This window comes from Lipotes vexillifer, unplaced genomic scaffold, assembly GCF_000442215.2.
Source record: "Lipotes vexillifer unplaced genomic scaffold, Lipotes_vexillifer_v1.1 scaffold234, whole genome shotgun sequence".
In the NCBI taxonomy this organism is placed as follows: Eukaryota; Metazoa; Chordata; class Mammalia; order Artiodactyla; family Lipotidae; genus Lipotes; species Lipotes vexillifer.
In genome coordinates this window covers 654,033-672,139 of record NW_006782612.1, presented here as the reverse complement: position 1 = coordinate 672,139, position 18,107 = coordinate 654,033, and the positions used below count along the sequence as shown (strand labels likewise).

Genomic DNA, 18,107 nt, shown 5'->3' with positions numbered 1-18,107 from the left:
AACCTCCTATTCCCTCCTGTATTTGAACGATGTAACTGTAGCAGCTATTGGAAAAAAAGGCTCATTAAAATATAAAGATAATGTGAAGTCAAACAATGATTAAAGGATGCCAATCTCGTGCGAAAACCGATACAAATATAACTGAATGTGACTACTATATTAAGACTGAGGTGTTATGCGATAGAGCGCAGAGAAAGGGTGTGTCCTAAGTCTGGAGGGGTCTGAGGAGAAGTCAAAGCTGAGGTGACTCTTGAACAGAAAAACTGAAACGTCCTACTTTTTCATTCCTGGAGAGCCCAGAGGCCCTGAAATCCTGTCCCGTGATTATTTTCCAGAGCTGAAGCCTAAATCCCCACCGAGAGACTGGAGGAAGGCGGAAGAAGAATGGTTGAGAAGGGAGAAGCGACGTGTCACAAAACGGTGTGGTACGGGTTTGTGGCAAATCCAACCAGCCGGAGTTCCAGATTCCCACTCTCTCCTCAGGGCAGGCCGGCCCGCCCTCTCCCGCCTTCCCGCGACGCTTACTGGGCAGTAGATTATTGACAGAGTCACTCACCAATCGCTGCTCCGCTACGGGGGGCCACTCAGGCCCTCAGCCTGGTCTTTGGTCCCTCGGGCGAGATGCAGCCTCTGTGCGTCGACGTCAGCGTGCTGACGTCACGGACCGGGTACTGGAGGAGCCGGGGGCCGCTGTCCGCGGGCGGTGGGCTGCGCGACGTCTGCAGGGCTCGATTCCCGGTCCAGCCCCGCCGAGCTCCGCCCCTCCGCCCGCGAAGAGTGCAGCGGGCGCAGCCACAGAGCCGCTGTCGCCGGGCCAGCCTAGGGCGGCCGGCCCGGAACCACCCGATGAGGTAGGCTGGGTTTCTCGTCACCCTATTTGACAGATTGGAAAACTGAGTCATCCGGGATCAGATGATTTGCCCGGGACTCACTGGAGACCCGCGAACGGAGGCCAGAGCCGAGCGTTCGGTTGTGTTTGTTGAGCCCTCGCCGTCCTCCGGGGAGGAGGAGGGGCTAGGCAGGCTGTATTTATAAAGGGTACAAAAGTGAAGTTGCAGATTGCGGAGCCCCTTTTCATCCAGGGTTTGGGCTGGGATTCAGGGGGTGGATGCAGGTAGCGAGGTCTCCATTCCTTAACCCTGCGGACCCCGAGGAGCCCTCTGTGGGGTCCAGACTGGTGCTGGCCCCTTGGGCCCTACAGAATGACCAAGAATGGTTACTGGGGTGATGCGTGGATTATACAGACAGGGTCGGTTACTGACCTCTTTTATTCATCAAGAAAAGCTGTGTTCGAAACAAAATTGAAAAATTAAAGCTCAAGTCCCGAATGTTCTGGCTGTGGTTTCAGTTCACTGCTTTGCCCACTCATGGTATCTGGCCATATTTTGAAATCTCAGTAGCATGCTTATTTTTGTTTTAGGATTAGAAAGGGATTCTCTCTCTCCCTCTCCCTCTCTCTCTCTCTCTCTCTCTTAGTTCAAACATGAGTTAACATTGTGGACCTTTTCTTATCACTCTCTTCATGTGCCAGTTGTTCACCATGTCATGTGTCTTCTATTTCACAGATGGAATCACTGAATTCATCACTTGACTCAGTAATAGTTTGGATAAGTTTAGCAAGGTAACAAAGTAACAGATCGAACCTCTCAATACTAATACTGGAATTAGTTGTTTGTTTCTCAGAATTCTTTGTTGAGAAGGGTTCTGAAAGATAATTCACATATATATATATATATATTTATACACACACACACTGTCTACCCATACACCCTTACAAAACAAAACAACTTAGGGTACCGTTGCTTTATTTATGGGTTCTAATAAGGTGGGGCATAATTCACGCTCATAAAGTGAAGATGTGTACTATAGGATATATGTATCCATATGTAGTATTTTGTACTGTGAAGAATTTATTCTCTTTAAATCTTGCTGTCTCAGACATTGACCTTTTAAGACTGCATTATTGCATAAAACTGCATTAAAGAAGTGAAATTAAAGCCGCTTCAGGGGACTTTTCCTTACTTAGGTTCACAGAAGAATGGTTATTATCATTTGACTTTAGTCTTTGGAAAATTTATCTGATGAGTGCCTCATCTATGCCATGCTTTGTTTTAGATGTTGGGGATTGAATGCTGAAACATTTAGATAAGGGTCCTGCCCTCAAGACCTTCCATTTTGGTGGAGGTACTATAAATATATAAACAAAAATGACAATTTTAGATAATGATAAATGCTAGAAAAAAATATTACAGGGGAAGGGGCTGGAGTGTGACTGGGATGTGGACGGAAGTTTAGATGTGGGTGATCAGAGGAGATTCCTTGAGGAAGTTTGGAGGAGACCTGAGTGTTTAGAGTGAGTCGGCCATGGGAAGATGGCTGGGAGTTTTCAAGCAGAAATAACAGTGCAAAGGAGCTGAAGGAAAAAGGAGCTTGGCATGTTCCAGGGATAGATGAAAAGCTGTGGGGTTGGAGTGAGGTGAACCTAGGGGAGAGGGAGATGGGGAGACACGGGGATGAGATGACACTCAAGAGGTAGGCAGGGCTGAGGTCATCTGAACCCCAGGTAAGAATTGCAGCCAGACAAAGGAAATAGGATTTAGATATAGTCAAAGCTCTCCATTTTTTTTTTTTTTTTTTTGCAGTAAGCTCTCCATTTTTTTAAGTGACATTCATAGAAGCTAACCAGCTCGCTGCTTTATATTGGTTATGAAATCACTGTAGTAAATCATTATATGTATATATTTTTTACTGATGGTCCCCTTTCTTAATGGAAAAATGTCTTCTTCCCTCAAGCACTGTGTCCCAAGCTGTTTCTTTCCTGTTCATTCTTATTACTGGCAGGACTCTGAGCATCTGCTTATCTTCCACTCCCTGCTTTTATCCTTCCTGCTCCCAAGCACGAGTCCTCTCCAGTGTTGATGTGCAGACACTAAGTCCCTGCACTTCCCCACACGGAGTTCTAGGAAACTGCATTGTCAAGTGGATTACTGTTTTCCATTAAAACTTTTATTACTGACCAGAGACTTAACGTCTGCCTTTATTTAGTGCCTACGATGTACCAGGTGCATTATATACATTCTGATCCTTCTAACCTTCTACTGCAAAGGTAAATCTTATCCCTTCTTGGTGGAAGAGGAAGCTTCTGCCTCAGGCCAGCCAGCTGGTACTGAGGGAGCCCAGGTTTGCAACCAGTTAGCCTGCCCCCAAAGCCCATTCCATGCTACTCTACCTCACCGCTTCCCAAGTACATAACAACTACAAACCTCTGTTATTTGAAATTAATATTTTATGAAATAGCATGTTAGGGATCGTGATTCAGTCCTCTTAGTTTAAAGGTGAGACTGTGGAGGCCCATTGATATTCGGTGCTTTTCAAGGCAGAATTGGCACCAGATTCTCGCCCTGCTGATTCTCAGCCTAGTGTTCTTGTTTGCTTGTTTGTTTGTTTTTCTGCTATACTTACTTCATGAAAGTCCCTTCACAAGGAGTTTCTGTATACACAAAAATATAATATTTTAGCATCATGAATTTACTGTCCATAAACTCATACAAGGCAATTTTTAAAAGATGAAACAGTGCTGCTTCTTGGGCTAAAATAACCGCTTGTTTTATTTTACTTCTCTTTTTCAGCAGTGAGCAGGTGTAAATATTCTGGATGAATCTTGGTTCTCTTAGTAGAAAGTGTTTTCAAAATGACTTTAAAATTTAAGTTTTAACTTCACAAATCTTTGTAAGGGAGTTTTAAATTTACTGTTTTCCCAGCTCTAACCATTTGCTTACAAGTATGGGAATATTGCCGAGTGTTTGCTGGCTCATAGTTTCTGCTGGCAAGTAGAGTTTCTTCCTGTAATTGAGGAAGCTGTTGGGTCAGCTCAGGAATACAACTTCTCTTTCTTAGTGTAATATATTATCATTTTTAAAAAATGAGTAAAAATCAGTTCCTAAATTATATGGCTGGAAAATGGGCTACTTTGTTTCTACAATTTAAAAATACCCATTCTTTATTTCTAAGGTTTGCTTATTTTATTAATTATGATTGGGATATGGTTGATGAAAAATAGTAAGTTAACAAATAGCTAAATTTACTTTCTGGTGGCTTTTTGACTCTCCTATAACTTAGTGGAGATTGTCTTTTCTATTAGTCAAATCAGAATAATGTTATTAGAATTAGTAGCACCTTCTTTCTTAAATGTTGGAAGATATTTAAATTTAGCCAAAAGAGAGCTTTTGCTCTTTAAGTCATCTACGGGCTGTTTTGACTGAGTATCTCTATCCTTTAAGATTGTTCATGCAACTGACCTCCACCTTCTGAAGGTCCAGGCTGTCATGATTTGGACTCAAATTATAGTGCGTCCTTCCAGCATGAAGTCAGTGCCCCAAACTGGACTCCTGGCCTTTCCAGCTTTAGTGCCATTGCTTGTGCTCTACCTACAGCCTGGTATGTCTTCTAGATGGACAAACCCAGGCAAAGTTCTACCTGTGCCTCTGTTTCCATCTATGCTCCTTCCTCAGTGAGATACTTCCTGTATCTCTTTAATGGAAGCCTTCTCTTTCACAGCATTTTTGGTAGTCTTTCTCGTGACAGTTTACCAATCTTGCTATCTTTGGTAGTACACTATATTGTATGTAGGTATTCAAATATATGTTGACTTGAGCTTAAAAGGGACTTAACAATTCATGTTAGAAAGGCAAAGTTTTTTGTAGATTATAGAGCCCTGTAGTTTAGTTTAGCTCTTTTAGATTTGTAGAGCTTTTATTGCCTCCTCTTTGCGGGAAGCATTGTTATGCTTTTCTTGGCTTTGATTCAGTAGAACCTCTTTCCTGTTTTCAGTTGAGGGTCTGACTGCTACAGCTACCAAAGAGTCCCTTGAGAGGAGCTCACCACTTTGGGCTGTAAATATTGATGACACATTGTTGCATATAAAAATCAGTGTTCTCTGTGTTTATGGCTTGGGAAAAAAATAACAGTAATTCCAGTTTTTAATAGTGAAGATGAGAAAACTGAAGCCCAGAGGACTAGTCAGGGGCTCCTGTAGTGCCAGGCAGGGGAGCCTGGTCAGCCCTCCTGGTTCACTGGGGCGGGGGCCAGTGTGGGCCGGCACTCGTGCCGATGTTCTGCTGCAGAATTCCTGGTAGCCTATTAAGAGTGTATCAGGGCTTCCCTGGTGGCGCAGTGGTTGAGAGTCCGCCTGCCAATGCAGGGGACACGGGTTCGTGCCCCGGTCCGGGAAGATCCCACATGCCGCGGAGCGGCTGGGCCCGTGAGCCATGGCCGCTGAGCCTGTGCGTCCGGAGCCTGTGCTCCGCAACGGGAGAGGCCACAACAGTGAAAAAGATTGTATCAGTACAGCTTAGACCTTTTCTGGATTGTTACACTTGCTTTGCTAGTGAATTGCCCTGGATCTGGGAGACACCTCTTGTTGTGGCTTACGGTCAAAGCAGGACCTCTCACCAAGGATCCCAGACTGAGCTATTTAAGCCCGTGGGATCTTCCTGGGCAAGCATTGGCTGGTATTGGGTTTGGCAGCCTCTTTAGTTTAAAACCTCTCTCTTCTACTTCCCCTCTCATCACAGTTTTCCAAAAAATGTCTTGGGACTGGTGGGCACCCTTTGTATTAAACTTGGAGTTTGGAGGAATTCAGTCTAGTGCCTTCTAAGTTCCATGTCCCATATTTTCCAGGACAGCTTACTTTTCAGACACTGTGCATTGTTGCTCACTAGAGCATGTTCTTGTTTGCTTTTTGTTTCAGGAAAATGTATTCTCATAATTCTTTTACTTAATCAATCACTTGCTGAATTAATGATGTAGAACCAGAGAATTTCAAGTTCATTTTCCTATCGGTATGGTATGTTAAATTCTTCCAAAGGAACACAAGGGGCTCTTGAGAAATTAGAATTTTCTCCAGCTGAGGTTGGAGCACCAGCCAGGACTTGCTTCTCTTATTATTAATAAAAACTGACACTTAGGGCTTCCCTGGTGGCGCAGTGGTTGGGAGTCCACCTACCGATGCAGGGGACGTGGGTTCATGCCCCGGTCCAGGAAGATCCCACGTGCCGCGGTGCGGCTGGGCCCGTGAGCCGTGGCCGCTGAGCCTACGTGTCCGGAGCCTGTGCTCCACAACAGGAGAGGCCACGACGGTGAGAGGCCCGTGTTCCGCAAAAAAAAGCAAAAAAAACCCTGACACTTAGGGCTTCCTCTGTGTCAGGTGCAGTTTTAAATGCTGTGGATCAGGGTTTCTCATCCTCAGCACTGTTGACATTTTGGGTTGGATAATTTTTTGTGGTGGGAGCTATCCTGTGTGTCATAAGGGGTTTAGCAGCATCCCTGGGCTCTATCCCCTGGGTACCAGGGGCCCCTCCCCTAGCTGTGACAACCGAAAATGTCTCTAGACAATGCCAGCTGTCCTGAAGGGGGTAGTGAGCAGAGTCCTTCGCTCCACAGCCCAGACACCTTGAGAACAACTGCTTTATATAAACTAATTTATTCCTCTCAACAGCCCTCTAAGGTGGGTCATATTATTGTCCTCATTTTATGGAAGGAGCAGCTGAGGCATAGAGAGGTTAAGTAACTTGTCCGAGATTACACAACTAGTCAACAATCTTACTGGATGTGAAACCAGGCACTGCTCTTCGTGAACCCTGGCCCAGCGCATCCAACAGACTGGGCACAAACTGTTAGGGATCAAAAGACCCATGTAAACCAGGGGACAAAACAGATGCCAGTGGCATCAAGCAGGGCTGTGAGGTGGCTGGAGTGAACTGGGGAGCCTTGCCAGAATTGCCTGTTTTTCAGGAGAAGCTAGAAATCTGGATTTTATTTGTGTGAAAAAATTCTTATCTTTTAATATTGGCAATTCAGTGTTTACAAAACATCGTGCAAGCCACTAGACAGGCAAAGAGTATCACCTACATATGGACAAGATTTGGTCCCAGGCCATTAAAGTTTGTGGTCTTTTTTTGTGGAGACTTTGCAGCAATATAACATTATAGAGAATTGTATATTCATTTGATGAGGGACAAGGAGGTAGATTCTCTGTGGAGAGCAAAAGTTTCCCTTCTTGGAAGGCTCTGAAAATAAGGATGGGTGGGTGGAGCTTCTAGCTAGAAACGGTTGTCTTGCTTTCTTATAAGCCAAAAGAGTGCGAGACTTAGGCTGGCCATCCGTCACACTTTGTAATTTTAACGCTTTGCTGCCCAGACTCAGTTTGCAAGTTCTGTACTTTTATGTCCTCCAGCAGCATCACTCATAACAGTTTCTTTTATGACCTCTGCTTGTCCAGGTGTTAAAACTCATATCTTATATGACACTGAGAAAACATAAATTCTGGAATTCAATGGCTATATCCTGGAGAAATGAACCACAACCATACCTTACTTTTTTAACAGCCAGTAAGCAGTTGAGTATGGTTTCACTCTCTAGGTAAGACCAGGCTGTCTGCCTGCTTTAGTAGCAGATGAAATTCTGCTGGCCTTTGCAGCATTTTCCTTGAGCCTGTGTGCCATCATGCCCCTGCTCTGGTGTGAAAAGCAAACTCCTTTTCTTGTGCTGACTTCTCATGGCCTCCAGATCTGTCCCGTCCTTCAGTCCCCTGTACCTCCTAAGACTCCCTCATGAGGGCCCCTCCCCCACTGTGTATGGCCCAGTCTCCAGAACTTGTTCCTGGTCCTCCTTCGTTTTTAATTTCCTCCAGTCTGCCTCTTTCTTGCTATATGTCACCTTTTCATTTCTTCTGAAGCTACATTTTCTAGGCTGAGGGGATCCAAGAGAGATGGGAGGCGGGTACCTTTGCCCTCTGCTCCTACAGAGACCCCTCCTTTCCATTTTTTTTTTCTTTTTTTTTTTGCGGTACACGCGCCTCTCACTGTTGTGGCCTCTCCCGTTGTGGAGCACAGGCTCCGGACGTGCAGGCCCAGCGGCCATGGCTCACGGGCCCAGCCACTCCGCGGCATGTGGGATCTTCGCAGACCATGGCACGAACCCATGTCCCCTGCAGCGGCAGGCGGACTCTCAACCACTGTGCCACCAGGGAAGCCCCAAAGTCAGGTTTTTCATCAAACCTTTTCTAGCCACAAGAACCTAAAGTTTGGTCCTTTAGACTTATAGCTATCTTAGGCTTTAATTTCTAATTATTTGTATAAGCATTTTACCTCCTTTATAAAACTGTATTTTACTTGAGAATAGGGAACAGTCTTTCCCATCTCACTTTTTCCCCATGGCATCTAGGGTAGTGTTTTACATAGGGTAGATACTTAATATGTTTCAGTTTATTCACTGGAGTCTGGTAGGTTCCCACTCATACAGTGATCTCTTCCCTTTTTTTCCATATATTTGTATCGGTTTATATAGTGTGTTGTTAGAGGGACTTCACTAAATAGAATTCAAAATATGTAGTAAAAAGTGATGACCAAATTAATTTGGGGAGGTTGGAGCATCTTTATTAATTACATTGTCAGTGCTAGTAATCAGAGATGAAATATCCTTGGTTTATTTAGTATAATGTATTAGAGCTCCAGACAACTGTGTAAACTTGTCTAACTTTAGGTAACAAGCACCTAGACTCCATACTTTTATGCAGTGATATTTGTAATTCATGAATTTAACAAACAAATTGAATGCCTAAGACATGGCCAGGCATTTCCCTAGGTGCTAAGGGCACAGAAGGGTCTTCTTGGAGCTTTTGGTGTAGTACTGAGAATAAGACATGTAAACAATATGTGAAATAAATATGAAAGATTAGAAGTGCTGGTAAAGAAAGATAATATATCAGTGGGATCAGAGAAGATTTCATTGAGGAAGTGATCCTTAAGCTTCCTTGAACAATGAATAGGCTTCTATTGCTGTTAATCATTTGGCAGTTGGAGGGAAAGGCACTCCAGGCAGAAGGAGTATTAGGACAAAGGCACGGATAGTGCAACCACCTCATGGACAAGGGAATCAACAATGAGTTAGTACATCTAGAGCCCTGGGTGTGAGGGAAATGGAGTTTTAAGTAGAGGGAGTAAATGGTTCATTCAGGCTTTCATTTTAGAAAAACTAGCATGAGAATGTTTTGCAGATAGTAGACTGAATTACAGAGTAATGTGGATAAATGCTGATTGGGAAAACCATGGAAAAGACTGATGAGAGCTATTAGAAGGAATGACACAATCACCAGTTAAGAATATAATGTTTGGAAGATAGAGCCAGCAGCAGAATCACAGTTAACACATTATCTTAATACAAGGTGTAAACGAGATCTTACTGATTATTATTGGTTAATTTTTCTTACCTTAAACATTTGTGAAGTATTTATAGGTAGTGTATATATATTATACATCAATGTCAGTATTTTAAAGTCATTCTTAAAATTTTCTTTTTTGATTTTATAATTGTTTATTTCTTATTAATTATCTGAGAGCAAATAATTAGAGAGCAGTTTTTTGGAGACATGCTAGTTTCAAACCTCTACTGAGAACCTTGTGAGCTTAAACAGGTCTTACTTTAGTGATATCCTCTGACTCTGTAACATGTGTTCCCAGCCCATTCTCATTATTAGGCTGTAGTTCATACTCTCTTTTCTGGATATATTAGGTTGTAGTTGTATTGACTCTTATAATTAGTGGTCTTTGTTTCTGTGATCCTGTTTCCTGAAGCACAAGCTAGATTGATAAAGTCCTCTGATGCTGATCTCTCAAGGCTCTGTGTTCCTTCGTGACTGCCTAAAAAGTCTGATGAAGAAAGAGGAAAGGGTACTGGTTTATATCTCAGTATCAAGATTTGAGATTGACTTTCCTTACAAGTCACATGCACCAAGCTTTGAACCTCAAACCTTGACTTACGGTAGAGATTAGTGATTTTTTTAAAGAACTGTGTTTTACCCATGTCTCAAAGTATGGGAGATAACATATGTAACTTCTGCCTGTTGGTAGATACCCCCGCGCAAACATGCAAGTGGCCTTCCCTTTTATTGACTTGCTCTAGTTTGTGAGATAGGAAGTTAGCCTCAGGTAACTCCGGGTTCAGTTGATGTTACGTCTTCCCTAGCATTGCTATTAGTGTGCCACTTGTACCAGCTGTAGAGCCACTACAGAAGCAGTGAGTAGAGGATGGCTCTGACAACTAGAGCGACACTTGCAGGAACCCTTATCCTGCCAGAGAAGGAGTCTTGTGTTGTTGAATAAAAAGAAATGCATCTTGCCTCTAAATATCCACCTTGGCTTTGCTGTTTGCTCATCAGCTGGCTACTTATAGTTTAGCTTCTGTTTTCTCTGCATAGAGAAGATAGGTCTGGGGAGGCCTGCTAAGAATGTGTTCATCACACGTTCTTAATTCTAGTCTTTGAGATGAAGAAAGACAGTTACTAAAACAAGTGTACACCTTTAGCTACCTTCCTATGGTTCCTAGGAGAGCAGTGAGCTCACTGCCTTGAGATATTATTGATTTTCAGATCTAGATCAATAAGATCATCAGTTCCACCCTGAGAATTGAAAGCATTTGTTGGAAAATTGCTTGCAGTAAGTACTGAAGAAGTGGCATTACATAGTGCAAAGGCGTCCTTGTATGCACTGGAATATATTCCAAGTTTCTTAACTGAGGGACCTTCATCTGTCTAGATAGTATAGTAATATGACTGTTGATTCCATTATTGCCAAAGCTGGCAACACATCTCTAAGAGGAAGGTTTAAATATTCATGAGAATATATGCACTAAGGAGCAACATGGTTCCTCTGAATTACTGTCAGCTGATGGTTGACTGGTTGACAGTAATAATGAGGTTAAAATTGGGAAAAATAGTGGTAACTCCAGAATAACCATTCAGTATTTTTGTGATTTTTAGGAAAGCTAAAAATAGATTTCGTTCTATGGGAAGAAAAAAAAGTCCTGGAAAATGATAGGCAGTCAGCAACCAAAAAAAAATCAGCAGTCTCTTGACTTGTGGAAAAGACTGACTCATGAAGGAAAATGAGGTTATGTGTAGCTTCTGTGATTGGGAAGATTAAGACAAAGGAGTTTCTAGGTAAGCTGTGGCGAAAATATTTGAGTGTAGGAGTTAAAGCTGAAGGTCAGAAAGGGGAACAAGCTGCAAAGTCAATTTGAGCACCAGAAGAGATCTATCAGGAGGAGAATCAGAGGTTGGAGGACGCTGGAGGAACGTAGCTATAGTAACTTTGTTGTTCCAGTGATTCCGGGCCACTTGATAGCAGCTTCTGAAAAAGATGAGAGACAAGTAAAATAGTGTTCTTGTTTGTCAGAGGCCATCTTGAGAGAGACTTTTGAAAAATGGTGAGGTGTAGCTATAACATTCCAGCCATCTGACTCAACCAGTGCTGGTGACATAACTGGCTACCGAGTTGTTGAGCCCTGCAGGGTGATCTAACAACATGTACCACCCAACATGACTTTGACCACTGTGCGGCCTGTTTTCATTTTGCCAACCTATGATCTTTGGAAGAACAGATATACATTGTCAAAAGACCTTCCTCTGTCCAGCTGGCCCATCCTCCCCTGGACCAAGCAACATCCCACTGGCATGGTTATTGTCAAGAGTACACACTTGATTTCTTTCCCTTCTCTCCGGTCGCTCCCTTGTAGTATTTATATATCTGCTTCCTTGACTGTTTGGAAGTTTTTGTGAGAGCAGGGAAACTCTTGCATTACCTTTTGGATCCTTTAAAATATCTGCTTGGAGTTTTACATTCTGTAGGTGTTCAATGCTTATTATTTAAGAAAATGAGAACTCTTAGAGGATTTAAATAGGGCCTGCCTCATAATTATTTTCTGTTCTACAAATAGATGCACTTTCTTTGTTTTTCCCCCCCGCCCTCTTCTTTTATGGAGAGAAAGGAGAACATTCTGATTTCTGTTGTATCTCATGGCTGTTAATAATTTCCATCTGAATGCTGTTGACTCCCTTTCTATTTCTCTCTCAGACCTCTCCCCTGAACTCCTGACTCATATCCAACTGCTTACTTTTATTTCCACTTAGATATTAATAAGCATCTTATACTCAATGTGTCCAAAGTGAGCTGATGTTCTCCCTCAGAGTCGCCCCTCCTCTAGCTTCTCCCTTTCAGTAAATAGTGAGTCCGTCCCTTCCTTCCCACAGGCTATAAATCTGGCAGCTCTCCTTTAGTCCTCCCTTTGTCCTGTATCCCATCCCCAACCCATCCCCTCCTGCTTTTGGCTCTGTGTCTGGAACCAACCACTATCACCACCCTCATCTACCAAGGCAGTATGTCCTCTCTGTCCTGAATTATTGCCATAGTCCCCTAAAGGGGCTCCCCGCTTCTGTGCTTCTGTCAGCCAGAGCGTCTCCTAAAGCTTAAGCTGCATCAGGCTTCTCTTCTACTGAAAAGCTTCCAGTGTCTTCCTATCACATTCAAAATCTTTACTGTGGCCTCTGACGCTCCACAAAGCCGCCCTAAGTTGTTGACTTCTCCGTTATCACCTCCCGCTGCTCTTCCATGCTGTCGGCTCCTGCAAAGCTGGAAGCTAACAACCTGCTCAACTTCTGCCTGGCCTGCGCCACCCCATGCTCAGGCCCGTGCCTGTCCTGTTTCTCCACCTGCCCTGCTCTTTCTTCTGACTGCGTGTGACATCTCTCCCTTATCTCCTGGTAGTCCTTGCTCCACCTCTGTTCAACCTGTAAATGACCTCAGTGAGGTCATCCAGACCAAGCAGTGTACGGTTACAGGGCTCCTTTGTTTATCCTGTGTCCCTGCACTCGAGAAGGTAAGCTCTGTGAGGGGAGAAAATTCCTTCGGCTTTATTCATCGCCGCATCCCCAGTGCTCAGAGGAGGACCTGATATGTTTTTGGTAGTTCAAAGCCTATTTGTGGAGTAAATGAAGTAGATGCAGTATATTCTCGGCAAACTTTGAATTTTCAAAAATTATCAAGTGCAGTTTTAAAATCTTACAGTATACATCCAGGTTCAGTTTCTTAATAAACGTTTTAGATTTGCCTCATAAATTATGAAAACATCAATATGTATTTACCCAGCTATCTTTAAATCTTAATATTTCTCTCTATGTTATATGTCAAATAAAAGTTCACTAATATTTCTAATATTGCTATAGAAATAGGTCACTTAGAAATTAAGTTGCCATAAGAACAGGTTTGGGCTTGGGAGATAAATTAGTGTCTGTGAGGGGAGTCACTTAAAAACACCATCACATACTTGTTCTGCTTTAATTCTTCCAAGTCATTGATGCTAATTTCTAAATAAATTTGAGTCTTGAAACATGCTGTCAAAAAGTTAAATTCTCTTTATGCACACACAATTACTTTTATCTGTTGATATTAACAGAAATTGTTAAATGAGATGAGACTGCAAGAAGTGACATAGAGCTTGATTAGAGAGCCTTAATGTGTGTCGAGGGGGAAGAGGGCAGAACACATAGCAGCAGAGTGAGCAGACTTATCAGGATGGAATAAAATGTTTCATTACCTCCCAAAAGAATATGAACAACAACAGAAAATATGACACCTGGAACATAAGTATTCAGAATAAAACCATGGAATTAATACATAGAGATATTACCATGGAGTTGGAGTTCTAAATTCTTGAAGAAAAAGTAAGAGAAAGAAGGAAGTGCTGTTGAAATGTAGGTCCCAGTGGAATAAGTCAGCTGCATGAATAAAACAACACATGGTGCCCCCAAGCCTCGGTGGATGATGCTTTGTAAAAGATCCATCTTTCCCCAGGTGTCTGGGAAGAGTATAAGTACTAACATATGGAACAAGTGAAGGATAAATTTGGCCATTAAAAGCTTACAGTAAAGTTATGTCTTGTGTACATTTTCACTAAAGACCGGAGCAAACTTTAGACCCCAAACTGTTGCATGGTGTGCACTCCGTTATTTCATTTAAGCCTTGTGACGACACAACAACAGCAAAAGACTGTTATTAGGTATTTGGTATTGGCTCAAAATCCAGACAGAATGACTCCTGTCTGCAGTCACAAGCACTTTAGAAGTGTTCATCCAATCTCCATTTGTGTCCAAGAAATTTGATAGTTTTCTTAGGGGCAGGATGATTTGAATGCCCAGAAATCTTATATAGGTTTTCCTTTGAGTCTATCAGTGTGTCTCAAATTGTCACGTACATAGGAATTATTACACAGAGGTATGTGTACAAAATCCACATGCATTCTCTTTTATAGAATGATTTATGAAGTTTTCTAAGATGATTCCAGTTGCTTATTCTGCTCTTAAAGGTAGCTCATACTTACAGTAAAGTTAATTTAATGATTTTTTGCAGTGAAAATTTGTCTTTATTCATGTTTATATAAACACACACAAAGCATACACATATGTATACTACATACTTATTATGTTTAAATATATTTATATCATATATACATGTTTATATATACTGGATGGATTGATAGATAGATAGAGCAACTCTATCCCCAAACATCCTTATGTCCTTATGTTTTTCTGAACTATTCAGAGGTTAAGAATTTCTAAGAATAAGGGAATTCTCCTGCATAATCAGAATACTAAATTATAATCAATTTTCCAGCTGTCTTTTGTAGCATTATCCTTTGGATTTTTTTTGTTTTTGTTTTAATTCAGGATTCAGTCTAGACTTCTGCGTTGCATTTGATGGTTGTGGCTCTTTATGCTTTTTTAAGTTTGAAGAGTATCCACACCGCTTTCCTACCTTTTGTTCTTGTTTTGGTTTTCAACATGTTGACTTTGCTCAAAATTCCCGAATACCTGTCTTGTAGAATGTCCCACCTACTGTGTTTGTTTGATTGTTTCCTTATGGCTGAATTCAGGCTAAACATTTTTTGGCAAGGGAACATCATAATTGTTGTTATATACTTGTGACTGTATCACATTAAAAGGCATATAATGTCAGCTTGTTCTAATATTGGTAATGCTGTTTGATTACTTGGTACAGGTGGAGACTACCAGATCTCTCTACTATAAAGTCATATTATTCCCAATGAAATTATTAAATATTCTGAGGGGTTACACTTTGAGACTATGAATATCCTATTCCCCAACAATGTTTTAATAATTTTAAGCATCCAGTAAAGATCCTTGCCTGAATCACTTACTCCACCTGGGGGTTACAAACTGTTGATTTATCTAATTTTATTATTTTTTTCTACATTTCTTAATCTAACATTTGTTTCCTGTAAAGGAGAATTTCTACCCTCTCTCTCTTTTTTGCAATATTACGATGGACTCATGGAACTTCTTAATTTTTCCAACATAAATTCCAGCATTACAGTCATTATTCATTTTTATGTTCAAGTCACCCAATCTGACCCGCGGGAACTCCTCCTAGCCTACATAATTCTTTTTTTTTTTTTTTAATGATTACGGCTTTTTGTGCCTTCTCTTAAGAAATCTTTGCCTACAAAAAGGTTTTAAAAATATTCTCCTGCAAATTCTTATATCAGCTTTATATTTTTAGCATTTTTGCCTATGATCCATCTTGAATTATTTTTTGCATGGTTTGAGTTAGGGTTTGAGATTCATGGTTTTTTTCAATTTTGATATCTGGTTGTCTCAGCATCATACTTTCTTTTCTTGTTAGATTGCTTTGACATCTTTGTCAAAAGTAAAATCATATAAGTGTGGGTCTGTTTCTAGACTCTTCCTTATGTTCTGCTGATCTATTTGTTGATCCTTATGCTAGTGCCACACTGCCTTCCTTACTGAAGTGTTATAGAAAGTCTTTAAGTAGTCTTCCAATTTTGTTCTTTTTCAAGATTGCTTTGGATATTCTCATTTCTTTGCATTTCTGTATACATTTTAGAATTAGCTTATCCGTTTCTACCAAAAAAGCTTGATGAGATTATGATTGGGATTGAGTTGAATCTATAGATCAATTTGGGGAGAATTGAAATCTTAACAATATGAATTCTTCCAACCCATAAACATGGTCAGCTCTCTGTTTATTTTCATCTTCTTTGATTTCTCTCAGCAGTGTTTTATCGCTTTACAGTGTTTTATGTTTTGGGTGTTACTTTAAAAGCATTCCACCCCCTCCTCATTTCTTCCTACTCCCAACTGCCCAGAATGGAGGGATTGGTAAACAGGTGAATCACAACATCCTGAATAAGCTATTTTTTTGTTTTCTTTTGTTTTTTGATGTTTTTTCTTTTGTCTTATTTTGTTTTTATCTAAAGTAGATCGAAAATAATCTTGAGGCAGCATGATCGATGTCTGTGTACACTATTTTCTGATAGGGGGGCAGAGAGGTGTAGAAGAATGAGACGAAGCAAAAGCCTCCCTGAGAAAGTGACCTTTGAGTTAAGGCTTATTAGGATGGCTAAGAGTCATAGAGATAAGGAAAGTAGCACTCAAGGTAGGGAGAAAAGTACAAGCCGGGGTTGGTGAGAATGTGATTCCTTTAGGGAACTGCTTGTGATTTGTAGTATGGTGAAATGATTCTGGAGAGGTAGGCAGAAGTAGGCCATGTGTTAGGTTAGGCAAGATTAAGGAATTTGAGCTCTACCTGAAGGTCCCAGGAAACTAATAAATGATCTCATAAATTTAATTTGATCCCCTAAAAAATCTACAGGTGTTGGGTGAGAATTACCTTAGTTTATCAATAAATTTATTTTTCTAGTGTACCTTGACTTGCTTTGCCTATTTTTCTAATTGGATTTAAGGTTTTTATTATGTCTTTCAATACTCTTGTTTTGTTTCTAATGTTTTTGAATAGAGAAACTTGATTTTTACGTATTCAGTTCTGTTTTCCATTGTAGATTGTCTTAGAAAGAATTCCACATCCTAAAATCATGTGTTATTTACCACAATTTCTTCTTTGTATGTAAACCATACAAACGATTTTGCTTTGTTAGCTTTTTAATAAAATCTTCAGTATATTTTGATATGTAGATTTCTTTCTCCATGTACTTGAATGACTGGTTAATAGTTTTATTCTTTTGCAACTGAATTTTGATGGTATCTTTATCATCTGTAGATATTTTTTGGTTTACACAAGTTTTTCCTTGCAGAAAAGCTTAGGGAAGTACAGGCCACACCGTGGCTTATTGGTAATGAGTTTTCCTTGGCCGTTAGTGTTTTTATTATTTTTTTAATTGAACTAATGCTTAATATTTTGGAAATTTCCTATGACAGTTAACATTTCTGGCTTCTACTGATAAATAACAGTATCCTCTATGTCCACACGTTTGGCCCTGGAATATTGGGCATACGCCCTCCTGTTTGCCAGTTGTTCCTTGTCTCCCGACACTGATTGTCAGTTGCCCATTTTTGTTCAGCTTACTGTGGTGTTTTTTGCAATATCACATATTTTTCCCTAGGTCTCTTTCAAAGCCTGGAGAATAAGAGACTTGAGAGAGACACATTGTAAGAAAAGTGGAAGGTCGTGGCTATCTATGCGGAAATGAAGAGTCCCATGAAGTTTGACATTATGCCAGTCCTCCCAAATTCGAAATTAGTCAAAACATACATAATTTCAAAGCTTTTTGGCTCAAATAAGTTGTAAGTTGTGTTCATGTGTGCTTTCGAAATGCAGTGAAACATTTCAGTGGGTAAACAGAAATATTTGCCTTCCGATTAGGTTTAGTTTTTTTTTTTTTTTTAAATATGAGTTTTGACTTATTTTTGTGATGTTTCAGGAATACATTCTAACACGTGGGTCCTACTTGTGGGAGCTATTGTGAGGCTTAAATGACATAATGTATGTTAAGTACTCAGCACCAAGCCTGACTCAGTCTCAGTGTAAGGAAGCTATTGATTTTGTTAATATGTTAATATAAGGCATACACTATTACATAATATAATAATATGTTAATAGGTGGGATAGGTTTGTACTTATGTTCTTTTGTTCTTGTGTGTTCTTGGTCAGATAACGTTAGGATTATGCTAGCTTTATTTAATGATAGGATAGATAGCTTTTCTTTCTTTTTAATGTTCTGGAACAGTTTATAGGATTTTGTTTATCTTTTATTTAAAATTTTGAAATACCTGTCATACTCTCTGACTCTCATTCCTTTGCTAGGTAATTCTTTGTCAACTTTTTCACTTTTCTTTTGGGGATGGTTCATTCTATTCAGGAGATCTATGTCTTCATGATGTAATATATTTTTTTTTTCAGAGTATGGACTTTTTTTATGATTTTCAAATGTGATTAGTA

General features: G+C 40.6%; 1 protein-coding gene across 1 annotated transcript in view; it reads left to right on the top strand.

The window, feature by feature from the left end:
* Positions 1–794: 794 nt before the first annotated feature.
* Positions 795–18,107, top strand: part of STARD3NL (STARD3 N-terminal like) — a 50,148-nt gene continuing 32,835 nt past the window's right edge. The window contains exon 1 of the mRNA XM_007455332.1: positions 795–851. The gene's annotated coding sequence lies outside the window, so the exon portion shown is untranslated. The remainder of the gene's footprint in view (positions 852–18,107) is intronic.